The sequence below is a fragment of the Coturnix japonica genome, chromosome 2 (assembly GCF_054131305.1).
Source record: "Coturnix japonica strain WE chromosome 2, WE-NBRP24, whole genome shotgun sequence".
NCBI lineage: Eukaryota > Metazoa > Chordata > Aves > Galliformes > Phasianidae > Coturnix > Coturnix japonica.
In genome coordinates this window covers 7784042-7802889 of record NC_140664.1, presented here as the reverse complement: position 1 = coordinate 7802889, position 18848 = coordinate 7784042, and the positions used below count along the sequence as shown (strand labels likewise).

Sequence of the window (18848 nt, the reverse complement as noted above, 5' to 3'; positions counted from 1 at the left end):
CCCTCTTTGGCCATTCTGTGCAGTCTGTGGCTATGTTTACCAGGCTTTGTTTCTCCTTTCTGTCGTCTCTATTCCTTTACATACGATTTACTTTATAACACAGCATCAGTCAGAAAGTACAAGGATAGCAGCAGCAGCAGAGCTATCTGCTCCCAATCCAATCAGGCATTTCCCCCTGCACACACTGTGAGGCAGGAAAAGTGTGGAGATGCTGGGGATTGAACCCAGGACCTCTTACATGCGAAGCAAGCGCTCTCCCACTGAGCTACATCCCCTGCCCTGAAAACAAAGAAAGAATTGAGCACCTTAATTGAGCACCTTACCAATTTGCATATTATCTTTGCTCAGTATCCATGTTAATCTTCTTTGAAGCATTCCTGTTTTAGTTTATCTGCTGCTGAAATGCGCAAGTGTTTGGCTACTAAGCATAAGGAACGAAATAGTGGATTGCTTTCCTGGGAATGCAGTCATTCTGAACATAAAACTCACAATAATGCTGAGCAGTTCTGTACTAAATGAGTATTCTGAATGGTTTTGATTCTCAGTGATACCTAGAAGTGCTCAGGTATCACTGTGGTCCCAAAGAAGCAGACACTGTTACAAGTTCTGCTGGCATACCTACAAACATTCAGCTCTTATTGATTCCAGTGGCGATTTAGCAGCCCAGAGATAGGTTTGTGGGTACTGGCTGAGAACTCACAGCTCTCATGCAGATATGAACATAGTTAGGCACTTCAGCTCAAATTCAGCCATCTAAATCTGAGGCAGAAACAAACATTTAACGTCTTTATTAGTGATCTTGTTGAGGGGACTGAGTTCACCCTCAGTAAGTTTGCAGAGGTCACCTAGTTCGGAGGGAGTGTTGATCTGCCTGAGGGGAGGAGGGTACTACAGAGGGACCTGCATAGACTGGATCAATGGGCCAAGGTAATCTGTATGAGTTTCAATAGGGCCAAGTGTCGAGTCCTGCATGTTGGTCACAACAACCCAAGAGAATATGCCCTATAAGGAGAGACTGATGGAGCTGGGGAAAAGGAGGCTGAGGGGGGACCTTAATGCTCTTTTCCAATATCTGAAAGGTGCTTACAGTGAGAAAAGAGTTGGTCTCTTCTCACTGGTGACAGATGACAGGATGAGGAGAAATGTACAATGTACAAATTGTGCCAGGGTAAGTTTACACTGGATATTAGGAAACATTTCTTTACTGAAACGGCTGTTAGGTACTGGAATAGGACCCCCAGGGAGGTGGTTGAGTCACCATCCCTGGATGTGTTTAAAAACCATTTGGATGTGATGATGATTTAGAAGAGGGCTGTCAGGGTAGAATGGTCAGGTTGTGGTTGGACTTGATAACCTTTAAGGTCTTTTTCAACCTGAGTGATTCTATGATTCTATGATTAAATGTCAGTGACAAAAATACATTAATTAAATAAAAATAATAATTTTAAAAAATGATTAAAAAGAAGATATTAATGAAGAAACACATGAACAGGTTGTCAAGAGAAGTGGCAGATGTCCCATCCCTGGAGACACCCAAGGTGAAGCCTGACAGGGCTTTGAGCAACATGATACAGCTGTACGTGTCCCTGTTCACTGTAGGGAAGTTGAATCAGGTGGCCTTTAAGAGGCATTTCTCACAATATATACTCTCATTTCACGAGGACATATTTGTGCTCCCATAATTTAAATTATGGCAGTGCTATTAACACATTTTTCCCTTTCTCTAGCATTAATGTTTGCTATTTTACAAAATTTACCTCCTCAAGATGACTGCTGGACATTTTGATATCCTGGTGATGCTGATTTCTTACCAAGATTACCGACAGACTTCCCGTGATGCATTTCAAAAGGATTAGTTTTTTGCTCTCCTTTCTCAAAGCCAAGAGTTCTCTCAAAAACAGTTTTCTGATGGATCATATAAATCCAGCAGCTCCATAATTCCCTTTAAATTTTTGAGCCCAATTCTTTAATAGTTTATATGTAGCCAACCTGCTCTCAGCTCCTGCTCAGTGTTGATATCATTGTAGTATAAAACTGAGCAGTGACTGTAATCAAAGTTTCAGTGTTTTCATCAGAACTCAGGTAGTTGCTGTGTGGGTGGCAGCAGGGCAAGGGGAGGCTGCAGGAATGCTTTTCTTGGAGACTTCCTGCTGTCAGCAAACATTAAGCCTGGGGACTGTGTGGACAAAAAAAAAAAGAAGCTGGACACAATATAATGTATTTTCACAAGGTGCTCTCTGCAGGTCACAGAGAGTTTCACGCTAAATATCTGCTGCTAACAGGTCACTGTGCTCAGCAGCACCTGTTATTGTTTCCTTTAATGTCCTATTTATTTCTACTGAATACAGAGCTTGTGGGATCTGCAGATGCCATTTAACCTTTCTGCAGGAGGACTCCTCTCAATTTAAAATACGCTGTACCTACAACAGTAACAATGTCTTACTGCTTTGGGTGTCACTTTAACTCCCACAGACCTGGCTGATTGTTTTATTTTTTTAACTCAGAATCTCGAAGTTTGGGATTCACAAGTAACAGAAGTTACAATACTTTGAAGAGTCAGTGGCAAAATAACACCCTGGCACTTCATTTGTTTAATAGCATGTGCAACTTTCCAAACTTATTTCTTCACAGCTAATCTTCTACAGCTCTTACTGCTAGTTTGAATCTGCTTTTAAACAGATGAGCAGTAGCATGACAGCCATTTACCTTTTAAATGTTCCTTGATGCTGACAGAAAGCTCCCAATTTCTGCATAATGCCGAGAATCTGCCCCAGATAACTAATGACAGTTCATCTACTTTGCTCAGTATCAAGGATAAAGTTTTTGCTCACTATTTCCAATTTATGAGAGTGATGCCTATATGTCAAACCCACACCTGAGTCCCAGCATGTTCAGCAGTCACATTGAAATACTCAGGCTATGGCTTTCATGGATCTATCTCCACGGATGCCTTGGCACATGTACCAAGAATCAAAGCTCAGAATGCTTTGTTCTGCAGGAGGCCAACTTTACTGCACAAATTGTATAAACAGAGATTACGCCACTAAAATAGAAAGGGCTGAGAATGCTCTTCGTGGTGAAAATGTAGCAGACTACTTTGAAACTCTCTGAATATCTCTGGTGGAACTTGAGCCTGTACCTATTACCAGTCTCCCTACAGTTCCAGAGTACTGTCCACGACTTCAGATAGTTCAGAGACAATTCCCAATAAGAAGCACACAAGAATAAATTGCTGAGAGACTATTTTGCGAAGATACCTATTGGCTTCAGTGTCTGGAAATGATCCTAGACATATTTATCCTAGGAAATGCTGCCATAGATTATCCTCATCAGGCACAGATTAACTATGAAGAATTTCTGGTCACCTTGACCAGAGCTCAGTGCTCCAGGCATTCTGTCTTTGTTTTCTCTCATGAGGTATGTCATGCTCAACTCCAAGGTCCCTACCTGGCTTTGTCATACTATTTTACGGTCACAAAAGTCATCCCAAAAGGGCTTTGTGTACTAATACAAAGAGGATCAGCAAGCACTCAGAATTATTAATATTCAACAAGAAGTAACATGAAATAAGCCAGAAATCAGACTGGATTTAAGGCTTTATAGACTAGCATCTTCATATCAAAGTGGGTGAAGTATCAGTGCTAGCAAACAGAGCAGTGCCAGAACATGGTGCTGTGTGGTAGTCAGCACTGACTGTCTCTGTGTGAGTTGGTCAGCATAAGGCATCCATCCATATGATGGTAGAAAGAGAGGGGAACATCTCTGTTGTCATAGGAGTTGCAAAATTGAACAGGTTGAACTTCATATAGAAGAAAAGCCCTGGCCATAGACTGGTTGCCACACACCAGATCAGGCTGCCCAGAGCCCCATCCAACCTGACCTTGAAAGTGACATCTACAACTTCTCTGGACAGCATCTTCCATGAGTAAAAAATTTCTTCCTAACTTCTAAACTAAATCTCCCTTATTTCAGTCAGAAATCATTTCCCCTTGTCCTATCTCTAGCAGTGTGAAAATTCGGACTCCCTTCCTGTAATCTTTCTTCAAATACAGGAAAGACACAAAGTTTCCTCCAAGCCTTCTCTTCTCCAGAACAGTGATGAAAGTGGAAAAGCAATTGGCTTAATACAACCTGGAGTTAAACTAATAAAACAATAATAAGGATCTAGAAGATAAAAGGTAAGAAAGAGGCACTGGGAAACCCAGAGAGTGAAAGACATCAGAGCTTCTGAGAGTGCTGCTTTACCAGTTGTTTGCAAAAGCTAAGATGACCATGTAAGAGCACTAAGCCAGCAAAACAAGGACCAATGGCAAAAATGAATAAACAGACAAGAAAATAAATAAATACAAATGTACATACATTCGTACAAACAGGTGTAAGTTATTCGAGACCAGAAAAAGTGGGAAAAAGCAGAACATACAGTAGAGCAAGCAATGTGGTCATGGCTGTTTGAGGAGTCCTTGTTGAGCAGAGCGGCATTTGATCCATGAAAGACAGAAGGGAAATAAAGCTTATTTATTTTCATACCACATGTGTCTGCCTCATTTCCACAGTCAGGGACATGTGGGATGCTTGTGCTAACCCAGGCTGAGGAGAGGATCGATGGAGGGAATGGGGGACAGATGAAACTTCCCAATATACAATACCTGAGCAATCTAAAAGGTGACAAAATTAGTGCAAATTACTCAGAAATATTGGTCAGAACTCAGTGCAGTGAAAAGAACTGAATTGTTGTGTCTTTTTATTAAGATTTTCGTGGCTAAATTTGGCATAATTTCAGCATATTATTATTTTTTAAATAGATTTTATTTTCTGTAGGAACAGAAATACTGACAAAGAAACGTAGGAGATAGGGCTTCTATGCCCAATAAAGGTAAAGTGAAGCCTAAATGATATATTCTCCCTTCTGTTAAATAAGATTTTAGTTAGAGAGTACACACTTCTTGACACATCAAAAGCTGTTCAAGAATAGAAAGTACATAAGTGCACTGAAGTGAAAACTCTGATTTGAATTGTTTTTCTGCTGCAGGCTATGAGATTTGGAGACATGCCATATAATTCAGTGCATAAATACCAAACCTGAAATATTAGCTAACAGAAACAGGAGCTGAGAAAAGCTCAGAATCTGTAAACTCACCTCAGAACAAGTTATTACACATGTGATTCTAGGATGATGGCCCCACTCCACAAATCAAACATGGTACCAAGGAGCTCTGTCATCCAAGATGCATATATTGAGGAAATTCTTTGCAGTCTTGTTGCTTCTCTTTCAATAAGATTAATATTGGGCCTTTGTCAATTCAGTGGTGCAGCTAAGCTGAAGTGATGTTTTTCTACTCTGCCTGCAGCTGACACAAAGGGTTGGATTGGTTTGTTTGACTTAACAGACTTTACACGCCAACTTGGAGATATTTACCTTTGTTCTATTGAAGTGTGGTCAGTGAAGATGAAAGATTCAATGAAGATGCCTGAGCATACATTTTCAATGTCTCTGGAGTGACTGTGTGCTGTCCTGGCTGGCCTCTCATTGTCTCTCTAGAAGAGCATGCATATCTCATAGATCTAGCCTCACACACACTATCACAACATGGATGTGCCTGGAACCCTCATGCATCCCATCTATAAGCAGAGACAAACCAGGGCAGCTAGGCTCTGCACTAAGTATCTACCTGAAAGTGACCTTCACCATCTATAGGCACTGATTTCCATTAGAGGCTATACTCCAGGTCACAGGCAGTCATATGTATCTCAATTTATATTTGCCAAAAAATAAACAGTGAGTGACAACTAAAATGATCTCAGATAGAAGAGGATTAGATTTCTCCAGAGACCTGTAGATAACTTACCCTTTTTTGGATTTGGGACAGCCTATAAAATCACAAATGACACAATGAGACTATAGTCAAGGCTTTTAGAGTTTAACCTCTGAGTATGATCATCTGCACTGAGAGGTTATAATCCTGAACAAGAGAAGATCTATGTTGTTCCCAGCTGTTTTGCATATCTTCTGTAAGACTTAATCTCTACTTCTTCATTTTCCCATTTGAACAGGGCAACAGTAATCCTTCAGAGACTTGCGTGATTATAAATGCAAGTTAAATCATTCATGTTGAGAAAGCTTTGTGGTATATGCATATGTGCCATTACCAAAGAGGAAAGTGTTAGAATTCAGGATTTTTAGCCCTTCTATGTTCGATTTGGGGACTGGTATTAATTCAAACAATTGTCCTGCATTATTGTCCTGACTCATAGCAATGAAATATTTCAGGTCTGCTTTGAACAAAAAAGGCATAAATGAAAAATAAAAACTGAAATGAATGTTAACAGGCTGTCTTTTATCCACTGAACAGTTTTATTTGCTTTTTTTTTTCTTTTATTTCATAGTGGTATTTGTATTCTTTCTTGCAACTGCTTTACCTCTTTCTTCCATATTGCCCCATTCTGTTAGGTGATTAAGTGTTGCATAACACTTCCAAACAAGCTCCATGTTTCTTGGAAGAGCATCTGTGATTTGGAGGTGGAAGCAGAGTTCAAGGCAGCCATAAAAAGTATTTTTAGTAACTTTTAAAGTGGATGATTCAGTGACTTTGGATAGATATGGGCTTTGATTGACTTTTTTTTCCCTTTTTTTTTTTTCTTTTTTTCTTTAAATGTGCATTATATAGATCTGAGCCAGCAACTCAGGCAAAAAAAGAACACCAAGAACTTGAGCTGCTGCTGTCTGTGGGTTGGCTGCTGTTAGTACCCAACAAAGCACCACATATGTGAAGGGCAAGTCACATGTTTATATTCACAGTCTCATTATGCAGTTTTATGTCTATTTTGAAGTCATCCGTCACAAGAAAATATGCTTCATTGCCATTTGCATCTTCAGCATCTCTCACTGAAATACCTATACATATCACAAAGCTCTGACGGAGTTTCAAGGCCATTCTGGGTCAGACTTCAGCAATCAGCCACTGTTTAAATGCAGTCTACCTTGTGTAACAATTCAAGTTTTGTAAGACATATTAACTGCCGAAAAATATTCCAAAAAAACAAAACAGCAGCCCAAGAACATGACCTGGCATTACAGATTAGGCATCTTTATGACCATGCAAAGAAACCAGTAATTAAAAGTGGAGTGGTGTATTTTTAATTCAGCATCACATAAACAAAGGAAAAATATAGCTTAGATCTGCCAGTATCAATAATTAAATACAAATCAAGCATTGTAATGTGCAGATAAGTAGGGACAATTTAATAGACTGAAATGATAAAACAGGAAAATGTTTACAAGAGCTGAAAAGCTTGACTTTACTTTTTGAGCACTAGTATTTAATAAAGGCATATATACAACTTGATAGAGAGATAAATATAAAGGAGTTTCAAGGAAAGCTGAAGAAATGGCTGACAGCTGCATCCAATTAAGGGGTCCAGGCCTGCCTGTAAGAACAGGGAAAGTGTTTGTAGAGTGAAGCAAGGAGTGCAATGAATGTGACATCAAAAACAACATGAGACAAATATAATGGCATGCTAATAAGAAATGTTCCTCAAGTTTGATTGAGATTAATTACTGCAGCACTTTAATAGGAAATTACAGCACTGCAGTGCAGCCACCCTGTCAGAAAGGAGTCTCCTCTCCATTCGTGTGAGTTAAGTGCACAAGTATATGTGTGTATAAGCTAAATCCTCTCCTCACATGAGAAGGCACAAAGCTGGTGGCTCTCAGAACCAAGCCCACTGTGAATCTTCACTCTGCAGTAAGTTACTGCAGCTGCAGAGAGGCAGGAGCTATTTGATAGCCATTTGTTATAGCTCAACTTAAGTCAGGTATTGTGTTTGTCATCACTGTAGCAGCTAATGAGAAACACTGTCCCAGAAGAGTAAAGCAAATAAAGGCCATATATGAAGCACTGGCTCAGGTCTAAGAGCAGGTCAGTGCAATGTGGTGATATCCACTAAGAAGCAGGTACTGCTCTTCATCAGAACTAATTATTTCAGACACAGAGGTAGGCTGATTAGTTTATAGACCTTCCTGGCCTTAAGGTATTGTTGGCATATCTGCACTGTTTTCCACTGCAAGGAGAATACACTGCCCCTAGAAAATCTACTCAAGGTAAATTGTGTCAGAAAAGGCCATTCACACTAGGAAATAATGGGGTCTCAAATAGGGGTAAGAGTTAAAGAGATAAATGAACGAGTGAAATCAATATCTGTATTAGTGGTACATCCCTTGACATATCAACTGAGATTACCTGAGCTTCAGTTCATCGTGTACGGTGCACAGCCCTGTTTAACATCTTCATTAATGATATGAATGGTAGAGTGGAGTACACCTGCAGTAAATCTCCATATGACAAAATCCTGGGGGGAGTGTCTGACCTACCAGAGAGCCATGACAACATCCAGATGGACCTTGGCAGAATGGAGAGGTGGGATGATGAGAACCTTATGGATGTCAACAAGGAATTTGCAGTGGGCTGCATGTGGAGAGGGACAACCCTAGGAACCATATGTGCTGTGGGCCACCCAGCTGGAAAGCAGTTCTGCAGAAAAGCACCTTGATGTTTTGGAGGACATAAAGTTGAACATGAGTCAATGTTGTGCCCTTGCTGATAAGAAATATGATGGTAGCTTGGGCTGCATTAAGTAAAATATCACCATCAACTCAAGATAAGTGATGGTTCCCCTCTACTCAGCAGGGATAAGGCCACACCTGGAGTTCTGTCTCGAGTACTGGGATTCCCAGTGTGAGAGACATAGACATACTCGAGTCCAGCATAGGGCCACTGAGATGTTGAATCAACTGGAGCACTTCTCCTGTGAGGATAGTTCAAAGAGAGGTAGGACTCTTATTCATGGAAAAGATGAGGCGCAGCATGATCTAATCAGTATCTATAAATATCTGAAGGGAGGATACAAGGTGGACAGAGCAAAGCTCTTTTCAGTGGTACCCAGTGCCAGAACAACAGGCAATGAACACAAACAGGGACACAAGAGGTTCTGTGTTGTGTGAGTGGCTGAGCACTGACACAAGTTGCCATGAAGGTAGACTGGCAAAGTGGGGTCTTTCCAAATCCTTAGGTAACTTCTCAGTTTTCAACTAGATCCAGGCTTTTACAAGGTGGTACCTGAAGTCACTAGCCAAGGACTTTTGTACATATTCCTGAGAGTTGTAACTTGGAGGACTTGGATCAAAACCTAAAATATATTTCAAGTTCAAAATACTGTAAAGGCAAATGCCTTCCAGGGATTAGCAGCCTTCAAGACAGAACTGAAATGCTAATTTTCATGGGCATTAATAAAATACTCTCTTATACAGTAGTGAGCCAGAAAAGTTTCCCTGAAATAAAATCACTGCCCATATGTCTTTAACCATTAGCTGATATAATGGATTTGACAGTAGATGGAACATGTGCCTAGAAGTGCTGACCCTTTCCTGAGAAATGAATAAATTTTTCATTTACGAAGCAGACTTTATATATAAATAGAATGGCAGTCATTTAGAAAGTAAGTGGTCTCCTGTGAAGATAAATAGTTGGCTGTGTTTCTGACAGTAGGGGTAAGGTTCAGAGAAGAGTACTTAGATTTATTTTACCTATAACAGTGGGGAAGTATTACCATGGAAGTAGTTTTCTGAAGTAATGTCTATCTACCCCAGCCTAGTCCACTTGAAAATAAAATACTATGATGGGAAGAGGCTTAAATGATGTTTATCTGCATTGTAAAATTTGCCCGGATGCAGCTTCAGAACAAGCTGAATCTGATTCATTTATTGTAATGTCATGCACCTATTTGCTTTGATTTCCATAGAAGCGCTATTTATTATCACCAGTTCTAATGGCTTTTAGTCCTGTATCATTAGAGCTGACAAAGGCTCAGTACTGATTATGAAATCGTCCCGGTATTAAATAACAGTAGTGCAGATAGGTTCTTTTTTCTCTGCTCTGTCTACTGTTTTCAAGATTGATACAAATTGTCTATAAATATACAAATGTTCACAGTCTCTTAGATACTGAACCAAAAGCAGATGGGGTCATATTAATGGTATATATACTTAGTTGCAAGAGGTGTTAGATAAACTCAGAGATTTGTCCAGGATTTTTCAAATTTGGTTCAGACTTGACTGAATAATGTTGCACTTCAGCCGACCTATTGACAATAGTTCCTCTGGGAAAAAATAAAAATAAAAATAAAAATAAAATTAAATAAATGCTGTCCTGAGGCATATTTATAAGTCCTTCACACATATCAGATGGATTGTTAATAAATTTTATCAACTCCGTTCTTGGTAAACACATCCTTTCCTCTGTTGCCTGCATCCCAGACACATAACTTCAGAGTACGTTTGCTCTGAGACTAACTCTGAAGTGAGAGAAAGAATAAATTTGGGCTTTCTGTACATATATATTGCTCAATATTCAGATTTGGTATTACAATCCTAAATAGCTCAGATGAATTTCAGAAACTTCCAGTAAATACAAATGTAGAGTAATTACTGAACTAAAACAGTAAATGAAACCTCCTTTACAGGAAAAGGTTGCATGAGCAATTTCATCCATGGGAATTGTATTCAGTAATATTTTAGGTGAAACTTTTATTACTTTAGTTGTGTACTTTTCTTAATCATCTCTCAAGAGAATGAGATTTTTCACTGTGTGTTAATAACTAAGTAATACTAAGCTTTATATATATATATAAATACTAAGCTTTATATATATATATATGCCACGTTTAATATATATATATATATATGCCACGTTTAATATGAATGAGAACCAAATATGCGTTCTTTATTTGGAATAGGTACATTTAGAACTCTATAAGATTAAGAAACTAAAGCTTTGGATATTTAATCAGCAGTTTTAAGCCCTTACATATTTTTCATATTTAAGTCTTATCCTTCTTTAATTTAGACTTTGGTCAACTGAAACCTATACCAGTATCAATAGCAGTATTTTGCTGAGGGTAATAATTTTAGGACCGAGCCCCTCTGTGTTACTAAAACCAAATGCTATCCCAACTTGTTAAAAAATTGAGTCAGTTTCTTATAATCTCCTTGATTTGTATTTACATTCCCAATCCATGCAAAGTGTAAAACTAGGCAGCTAGTACAGTTCTTCCTCCAAAGCCTACAGAGCGTTCCCATCCATGGTACAACTCATATTAGTTCTAGACAGTGGTCTGAGCCGAACTCGCTTTTTCTGGACTTCTTTTAGTCAGAGAATTTTTTTTTTCTCTGAAATTCACAATTGTTAATGATCTTTACCAATACAGCTGATCACCAGAATACTCTGGCTTCATTTCTTGGTTTGGGAGAAAGGCTGTGTAGACATAAGTATCTTGCCATAGTCTAAAAATGAGAAACAGGTAGTAGAGTTACATTAAATTTATTATCCTGAGTGAAGTCTAAGGTCTGAAATTTAGGATCATGGTTTTGAACTCCATTTAACTAGAACTGATCCCCCATCTAATGCTACATGGCAGTCGATGAGAAGAAGGCAAAAACTGGCTAAATTCCATAACTTCGTTGTAAGTGAAACTGAAAATACTTTACACTAGGTTTCTCTGTAGAAGCAGTACTTCAGAAATTATCCCAACTGTTCCTCAGAGAGGAAGAGAGTAGCAGAACTACTATCTGTTTCTGTCCCTCAAGGCATCCTCTGACATAGCTGCCTCCATCAGACAGAAGTCTGGAGTGCCAAATGGGGTGGCTGCTCTGTCAGTATTTTGTGTCCCTTTTTTCACTATGCAAAACAAAACACTGGTTAGATAGGAGAGGAAAATACAGGACTAACAGGAAACTAAATGAGACAAGACAAATAGGGTGTGCTGGATGTAAATTCATGAAGCTTATTCCCACTTGGCTCCCTTTAAGAGAACTCTGTCTGAATTGTTTTAGAAACTGGTATTTCCTGGAGCTGCTTACTGTGTTAGCCTTAGGAATGTCTACACAATGCAAAAGGTGAAGATAGGTAAACCTTTGTTGTTTGCATCTTAAGGTTCCATTGCCTGATTACATGATTGCCAAAATCTTCTATAAATATCTGAGTTTCCATGCAACCCTGAAGAGGCTCAACCGAGTGGACAAAGCCATTTACACCACCTCCTGTCAGTGAGTTGTTAGAAAATAGATGGAGAATATTGGTCTTGACAATCACTGTTATATGTACATCTTGTCTGAGGGACAGATTTTTCTGCAGCAGTTTTGTCAGTAAGAAATGTCTTCTGTAACACCAGGAGTGCAGAGGTTTGTAGCAGCTAGAGATGAATAAATGAATGCTGCTGCCTACAGAATTTCACCTTCTTTTTTCCCTTCAGACAGGAACTTCTGTGACACTGATTCATAAAATTGATTTTTCTGTTGACAATTATGTAGTTCCATCAAGGAACATTTTACACTCGGTGCCCTAAACTGTCTAACAACTTATGCAGGCTTCTTGATTAGATAACAGCTGAACACTTACTTGAGGTTCAGCTCTTCTTTGGTACAGGAAGGGACAGTCATGTTACATTTTCATCAAATTCTCAATTCTTTTTTCCAGTGTTTTTGAACATTGTATTTTTTTCATATTTTCCTGCAAAGAAAGTCTGTTGCAAAGTAAACCCTTATAAGGCCTATTTATGTAAGAATTCCCTCCATTCTCTTTTAACAGACACTTCATCAGGGTCTTTGCTGGTAGAAAAAATTGGAGATGATGGTTTCAAGTTGAAAGAGGGTAGATTTAAGTTAGATATAAAGAAATATTCTTCTGCAGTGAGGGTGGTGAGGCACTGGAACAGGATGCACAGAGATTGTGATTGATGCCCCATCCCCGATACTTTCAAGATGAAGTTGGATCAGACCCTGGGCAACCTGATCTAGCTGTGCATGTCCCTCTTCATTGAAGGGGAGTTGGACTAGATGGCCTCCAGAGGTCTCTTCCAACTCTAAGTGTTCTATGACTATATGAAGTCTGGAAGAAAAGTTGTGGATTACACACCTGTAGGCAAGACATTATCTTCTCCCTTGCCACAGACTCCTAGCATCACCTATGCTCTGGGATTGTAAACTCAGTCTTCCAGTACAGGAGAATAGCTGAAAGATGTAGATGTTCAGCAGAGTTGCTAAGAAACATAAATAATTTTAAAGTATGCAAGGTTGCAAGGCTAATCTAAAGTTAGACTAATACTGTGTTGCATCTCCATGGCAACCAGGACTAAATGGCATGTGAGGTGAAAGCAAAGGGGAAGACAGAATAACAATCAACAATGAATAAACTGTGACAGGACTCAGTGTGATTATGTTGTCAATGAGTTAAAGAACACTGCTACCCTGCTGGAGTTCAGCTGCGCTTCTAGAGGAGAGATGTTCTCTTTGCAGGTCCAGAGGAAATGACAGATGACATTTTTAAAGCAGTTCTATAATGCCAAGCTCCATGTCTGCTAACTACGCTTCCAGTAGTTAGCAAATGAAGAAGATGACCTGCACTTACACCATATAACAAAGCATCCTTCTTTAATATCTAGAAACAAATTTCCATTTCACTTTTAGTAACTAGGGTTTGCTTCAGATATTTTACAGTCCAGATCTGTTGTTATTGCCTCAAAGGTAGAACATGCATAACTTTGCCAGTATTGATACTGTTTTTCATATCTAAAATACCTAAAAAATATAACCTTGGCACAGAAGTCAGTTTAAAAAATACATTTTTACCAATTACTGTCTTACAGCACTGGGATTTTTTCTGTTAATATTTATGCCTCATCGCAGCCAAGGGATGAGGCCCCAGTGTGAAGAGCTGCTTTCTAAATATCCTATGGCCAAGAGAGTCAATGACTTTGAGCTTTATGGGCAGCGCTGTGGTTAAGCAGCAGAGCTAACATATACCATCATCAGGTTTTTGCCATAGAGGGGCTAATACATTGTTGTCTAATGTTCTGAACGACATGAAAGTTTCTCATGAGTATGTGGTTTCTGTGTGGTCAGTAGAAAATTCAATGGAGCTACACTCAGATTCTGATCTTGTGCTCTTGGAACTCAAGAAAATTTTATGAATTAGTTCTGTTGTACTGAATAAAACAAAAATGGATGTTTCCAGAGCAGGCAACCACGACAAAGTCACTTCAAATTCAAGTTCAGTGTCAGTAAATTTTAGGGTAATTCTGCCATGTCTACATGGGTACACACTGTCCTGGACCTCAATGTTCTGATTAAATCTCCACTAAGTGTAATGACAGGCTATTAAATAGTTCCCCTGCAGACTGAGAGTGTAATTCTTCTCACAATTCCCCCTAAAGAACGAACGTATACGGTATCTTTGGGATAGATACAGTAAGATACAGTATCATTTGAAGATACTATTTCATTTAGAAATTGATATCAGTCTCCTTCTTTGCTCAAGTATAAATTAATTGCAAAACTCCAGAAACTGAGGTAACCTTGGACATCTGACTACTAAAAAGGTTCAGTAACATTTCTCTGCCTTGCTTTTGTAACGGTAGAAGGTTAAGAGAAGTAATAAGTGATCTACTTATGTTGCAATAAATTATTTGCCTAAGGTAACCCAGTATGGCTGAGGCAGAGCAGATTGGAAATCAGTCCCTCAGAGCCTATAGATGTCCTATAACCACTCTGTCCTCTCCCCTCTTGTGTTTTTTGCTGTTCGATGCTGTGATAGTCATATCACTTCTATCCATTGGGAAAGGTGTTCTTCCTGACAGAGGAACATTTCACTTACTCCTACTGACCTTGAGTCTCATTAAGGAGAGGGGGAAAAAAAAAACCAAACAAAACTGTGAAAAAATGAAGTTGAACTCAAAGCTCATGTAAGACAGTAAATGTCTTTCAGTGTGTTTCAGTGAGCTATGGCTCAAGCCCGCAATGTTCAAGCAATAAAACACTATGACATTCACATTAGACAAGCAATGGTCCATGATGCTACATGTGGAAGTTCTCTTAACACTATAGAATTAATCTATTCAATGGTGACAGTCAATATTTGTTATGCCCAGAGAACCAGAGATGCATGTCTATGTAATGAATCAATGTCAAGTGCTTTCCCTGGAATTATTTCTATTTACTTTCTATATTATAGTTTAACACATTTTTATATATTATTAATGATGTCTGGTAAATAGACTTAAGAAAATAAATCACCAGTGAACTCATTAATGAAAGTAAAAAGGATTTTTACATGTTTGAAATAAGTTATTCAAAAAGCTCTCATTATAATGTGATTAAGTAATTATGCTGTGTTAAGTACAAAACAACTGACTTAGAAAAGTATCTAATTATGTTGGCTGGTTATAAATTTAAATGCAGATAAGTTATTCTGGTATTTCTACATAATTTCATTATTATTACAAGACTTTAGAAAACAGAGAGAGTTTGATTTGGAGTCTGAGGAAATAATCCATTGACTTTGGTGACTTTTTAAGCATACTCCTTTGCTGCAGGTTGCAAGGTAAGATCCTCAGTGACTGATAGTACAGGATAAAAATAGATAATTTATTATCCTTAAAAAAAATAAATCTGATTAATAAATTTGATGGAAGACCAGGATTTTTAAGAAGTGATTACCTTAAAGTATTTCTAGCATGGAATTTTTACTGCCTGAAAATCCCACATCTAAAACACAGAGCTAGCTTATTAGGGAAAGAAATAACTTGCTATTTTAAGCCTGTGAAGTCTGTTATCAAAATATTTCCACCCCTTTAATTGTCTATCTGCATTTTAACCTTGCAATGGTTTTCTATCTAAAAAAAAACAAGCTTAATTTTTAGAAGTTGGTCTTGGTTTGAATGTATGTCTATGGGTTTGGGTTTTTTTTAAATGTTTTCTTACCATATAAAAATTTCTCCAATGTAACCTCAAGCCATTATCAGAAAAGATTACATTCACTGGATTTGCAATGCCATCTTCGTTTCCCTTTGCAAGACACTTCCAGATTAATTATCTGCCCGTCACTGATTCCTGTGAACTTTACTGAATCTGAGTTTAAGGATTATCTTTCTCTTCATTTTTTTTTTTTTTTCCTTCTTATTTTCATCTTTTTTCTTATTGAGAGGTTCTTTTTCAATTTGGAAGCTGCTGCTGCCAGAAGCCATTCTTTCACTCAGTCACATTCCTCAGGTTGAAAATTCACCCTGTTATCTGATCCCTGAAACCTGAGCAGATAGAACAGTCCAGGAGTGAGAAATTGTGCTACCATCAGGTATCCTTATCTTCCTGAGGTAGATGTTCTCCATCAGTAAAATTCAACCCTACACAGGCTAAAAAACCCTAAAAAACTATAGGAATTAAGGGTTTCTTAAGTATAGGTAATAGGCAATTCTCATGGGAGTAAATAAATTCACAGTAGCTAAACAGCACAGGAAAACTATGTTTTATAGTGCATTTATAGCAGTATTGACTTCTAATTAACTTATTGACCTTTATTTTGACTTCTACTGACCTCTTATAGTTTTGTAATTGACAGGCTGATAACCCAAAGTTTGCTGCAGGTGGCCCTTAGACAGTTCCTGAGGAAGTGGAGAGTAGCTTTTCTGCACACATTTTCAGGAAAACTCAAGTAAAATAGGATGCAGTCCCATGTATTTAAAAGTATATCTCAGTGCCATTTTATCAAAGGATATGCATACGTGCTTCTTTGCATTCACTTGTAAAGCAAGCCAGTAACCATGAGAAAACACAGAGAAGCATGCATCTCCTCTGCACCAGATCCCTGAGTGGTGAAATGCGTCTTCTGTCTTTTAAGGCATGATACCTTCTGAAGGTCCCTTTGGGATGCAGTAACCTTATATCACTAAAACCATAGTTCTGTGCGTTTTATGTGATTAAATAAATATTAATCCGTATTGCTTAAGACCCCAAGGAAGATTAATTAGTCAGGATGAGAAGTCTAGATGATGGGTGCTGAGATGAGCAGAATAAGGGACATCTATTTTCCACAGGAAAAATCATAGAGAGATATTAGCATTAGCAGTATACTTATACTTCTGCTACCCCAGTGGCCTGTTCCTTTTGGATTGAGTACATTGCTGGCTTTCTTCTAGAGACCACTGCTGAATCCTGAGAGTGAAAGCCTCAGTGAGAAGTATCTGTGCAGTTGATGAGGTAATTCCTACTTCATTCTCTCCCAAGAGTACATTTCTTTTCGATGTTATTATTCCAACTGTGAAAACAGGAAAACAATATTCATTTTACTTCATATACAAAACAGCACAAGAAAACGTCAATACCCACATACTCCAAATATATCCCCAGTTCTTGTCTGATCTACAAAGATCTAAACCATCTACAGACCATTTTGTATTCATTATATTTTTTCACTTATTAACACCTTGTCTTTAAAGTATTACTGATGCAGTCTGGCCTTGTTGCTTCATGAAATAAACATAAACATCATTTTTTTTTACTTTTTTTTTTTTTTGTCTAAATATTTTTGTTGTTTTACGTGATGGTGCTTTTGGTGGTGATTAATGCTTAAAACACAGTATCCTTATTAGATACCTTATTAGAGTTGCTGCTCTGAACTATATGCATTCCATTTACTTATCCCTAGAGAGGCCAAGGTACCAGAGCAATGCTTCAAGAAACATTTGTTGGTATTCCCAGTATTCCCTTGGGACAACTCTTTTTGTGCTTCTTGTGCAGATAATCTCCACATTCATAGATAAGCAATTCTTCCAGGATTCTGAAGAGGAGACTGTTCAGTAGCTGTGCTGGCTTGCTTTGAGAGTTCTTAAAAACATCAACATTTAGTTGTCGAGAAAGAAATATAAAAATGTTTGCTGGAATCACTGGGATTTCTGCATTTTCTGTTAGCAGCCAGAAGAAATACAGTGAATTTGCATTATTCATTTCTTTTGACTGGTCACACTGAGGAAATCACAAGTCTTTTTTTCTTTTTTTTTTTTTGCCTGGATTTTTCCAATTGTCTGTAGCAATACATTTTTATTTATCCTTAAGAAATGAAAAAAGTGGCTGATATAAGTAGATTTAAGAATACAAGGTTTATCCTTAGCACTATCTGCATAATGATATCTTTCATTGAAGGTCATTACCTTTTGTGCTCTAAGCTAAAAGGAACTTTTATTTTTCTAAATTGTATTTAGAATTTTTTGCTTAAAGCTTTCTCATTGGAAAAAAAAATACACCAACATTCTTACAATTCTCATGACACAGGAGGACAACTTTCCCACACCATCTTCCACTTATACACCTGCTAGTTCAGTTTTCCCCAGAAAGATGAAACTAGACCTTCTCCAGCCATCCAGCTAAAGAAGGATAAAAAGGATCAAATGGAGAAAAAAATTTTAGCAGTGCAAACAGTTTTTTTCTACCTTCATCAGCAAAGTTATGTGAGATGATTTCTATCAAAACTGCCTGCATGCTTCCAATCCATTGTGGTAAGGTATGGTACAGTTTTGCCTCAACCCCTAGCAGTGGTAACTTAGAACAAGACTTTTGACATATTGTTATAGAACATGTGCATATATACCCAGTCATTAGGCCACATCACAGCTGATGAACAATTAATTACTCTGGTTTTTCATATATTTGATAATTATTGTGAGGAATCTGTAGGTTGAAACATTTGCGCACCACAAACACAACCAGTTTTCAGCGCTGCTTATGGATGTCATACAAAAACATTTATAAGGAACATGCATACCTAATATCTGTAAACCTGACAACTATCTGCCTCATAATACACCACGACTTAGCTGAAAACTTTAAGGATATAGGGTAGTCTGAGAAATCCATAATGGATTTTTGCCAGAACATGTGCTCCATAAAACTCATTGACTGTTTATCTGAGTTATTTATTTCATTAGAAATAAGGACTCCAGTAATCCTAAAGAAGGATTAAAACACTGCC

At 38.1% G+C, this 18848-nt stretch overlaps 2 non-coding genes across 2 annotated transcripts; both read right to left on the bottom strand.

Moving 5' to 3' along the window:
* Positions 1-203: 203 nt before the first annotated feature.
* On the bottom strand, positions 204-275 carry TRNAA-CGC (transfer RNA alanine (anticodon CGC)). The gene has a single exon. It is a non-coding gene; the product is annotated as a tRNA-Ala (tRNA).
* A 28-nt stretch (positions 276-303) lies between these two features.
* On the bottom strand, positions 304-410 carry LOC146761677 (U6 spliceosomal RNA). Its single transcript, XR_014943741.1, has one exon. It is a non-coding gene; the product is annotated as a U6 spliceosomal RNA (small nuclear RNA).
* Positions 411-18848: the final 18438 nt, after the last annotated feature.